Consider the following 2609-nt stretch of genomic DNA (forward strand, 5'->3'; position numbering starts at 1 on the left):
CTGCAAAGGGCCTTCGTTTTGGGGACAAGGGGTTGGCGGGGAGGGAGCCCCGGCTGATGCCGCTGCTGCCCACGTGGAGTGTGGCTGTGACACGCGCCTGGGCTGTGCGGGTGCCACGAGTGTGATGGTTGTAATGAAAGTGTGAATTGTCCTGGAGCCACAGGCCCTGTGTGTGTCCTGCCTTGTGTGTCCTGTCATGTGTGTCCTGGGCTCCTCCCAGGGGACATCAGGAGGCTGCAGGGCAGGTGGATGCTGGGCTCTTCGCTCCCTCAGGCAGTCTTTGCTCTTCATTTCTCTCGTCCTATGGCCCTTTCTTATATGTCAGCCCCTTGTCAATATCCATGGGGTCTTCTGAGTCCTTGTGTCAATTCCTGTATGGGAGAAGGATCCCATTAGGTGCCTGCTGTGGTGCTTTCTCCAGCCTGAGTGCTGGTAACCACAGTGTTGAGCACAAGCCCCATTCCAGCAGAGTGACCGGGGTGGCTGTGCCCGGTGGGACAGGGGGGCTTGGAGCCATCCATGCCAGGGCCAGCTCCCTCGGAGGGGCCAGGCTGGCCGTGCAGAGGCATTAGGGCATTACACGATCCCACTAAAACATGACATGGAACCTACAGGCGTAGGCAGAAACCTACAAATATGCGGTGACCCTGGGCTCTGCTCTCGCGCAGTAAACATGATTTATTCTAAACCCTTTCCAGATGGAACAATCAAAACCAGAGGCTCTGGCTTCGGGAACGTCTCCTGGAGCTGCTGGGGTGCAGGCAGGGAGTGGAGCAGGGCCTGGGCACGTGGCAAGGGCTGCACGTGCCTTGGGGGACACCCTGCTGGGGACAGCCAAATTTTGAGCCCCCCCGGGTGAGCTGGGTCTGAGCAGGGCTCCTTTGTGTGCCCCAGGGATGCTCAGGTCCCGTGTGTGTCCCCAGGGATGCCCAGCATCACTGTTGCCCTAGTCTGTCCCAGCCACTCAGGTGATGGCTGGGGACGTGTGGGTGGCCAGAGGAGGTCTGCTGCCCTGTGGGTCCCTCATCCTGCCTCTCATTTGGCTTTTTCCCACACTCTTGGTTTACTTCTTTATTTATCTTTAATTATTAGGCCTGTGCTGAGGAATCCAAGGCTGCCTCCCTGGCAGCTGCTGCTTATTTACCCCCCTGTGCCTGAGAAATGCTGGCTGCCATCACAGCCTGTGGACAGGCAGAGCTGGGGACAAGGGACAAGGGATGCCCACAGCCTCGGGGACCTGCCCTGCAGCACTGAGCTCAGCTGTGGCATCCCAGTGTCCTGAGGGAGGTGGTGGTTTCTCATGGGGAACTGTCTGCCGGCTCCTTTTCTCTTCCCTCGGCCCCTCGCAGGGATTGTTGCTTTGGGAGGGAGCAAACTGGAGCCGTGGCAGTGCCCGCAGATGTGGAGCTGCAGAAATTAACTCCATGTGGGGAAGCTGTGGTGGCAGGGAACGGGCCCGGCGTGGCTGGGGATGCCGGGAACTGCTGGCCCTGCTCTGTCCTGTGGTGGGTGGGACCCCCAGGGCTGCAGCACTGGAGCCCCTCCAGCTGTGGGAAGACAGGGAGATGGGGGGCTTCAGTTCTCACCTAAATATCCACAGCTGTCCCAGCTGTGTCCCACCAGCCTTTGGTTCTACCCGAGCAACTGGTGCTGTGGGGAGACCGGCGGGTGCGGCGTGGCTGGAGCAGGCAGGAGCTGCTGTCATCATGGAGCAGGCACAGGGAGCTGGTGTGGGGACACGTGTGGGGTCCAGCGGATGGGATGGTGCTCACAGGGGTGTGATATCCCCGTGCAACCCCAGCAGAGGTCACCAGTGCTGACACCCACCCTGTTTTATACCCAGAGGTTAATTCTTGCCCCGGCTCGTGGGGAGGAAGAAGGGATGTCAACCCTATCAGACTGAGGTCTCCCTGTGGATTGGGGCTGGGGGCTTTGGCACTTCTCGGGGATATCCCTTTGGCATGGCTGTGAGGTGCCAGGGCTCTGCAGACGTGCATTAACAAGGCTTTAATTCCCCCCCCCCTGCTGACCCCCGTGCCAATGGCAAAGCCCCGTCTCCCTGCCGAGACCCCGCGAGCCCGTCCCGCTGTCACACGGCCGGGAGCCCAAACCTCTTCCAGATGTGGAATCCCAGCCCAGGCCTCATTTATGTGCACAGCTTGATTGCACTGAAATTACAGATTGTCTGCAGGGAATAGAGGGCTTTGACTTACGACCAATTTCCAGTTCTACTTGAATTCCCTCCCCTCTCTAAGGCTGGTTTCTCCTGGGCCCTGCAGACGGTTCCTTTCCCGAGACTTTCTCAGCTTTTGGTTTGTTATTCATTGGGCAGCAGCTCCGGCAGGTTTGGTTTTTCCAGGGGCTGTGGGTCATGGTGCTGCCCGGTGCACTGAGCATCTTGGCCCTGCTGTTTGCTTCAGCTTGGGAGGTTTCGCCCTCACTCCGGGGCTGATTTTTTCCTGTGCTAACAAAAGCTGAGGGTTGGAACAATAATTTTCACCATCCGAAATAGCCCGGCGTGACGCGAGGCTGGAGGCAACGCCCCGGCACCTCGCAGGGGGGGAACAGCCCCCCAAACACCCACACCAAGAAGGGAGGGGGCAGCCCCA

This window comes from Chaetura pelagica, unplaced genomic scaffold, assembly GCF_000747805.2.
Source record: "Chaetura pelagica isolate M959 unplaced genomic scaffold, ChaPel_1.0 scaffold302, whole genome shotgun sequence".
Taxonomy (NCBI): Eukaryota; Metazoa; Chordata; class Aves; order Apodiformes; family Apodidae; genus Chaetura; species Chaetura pelagica.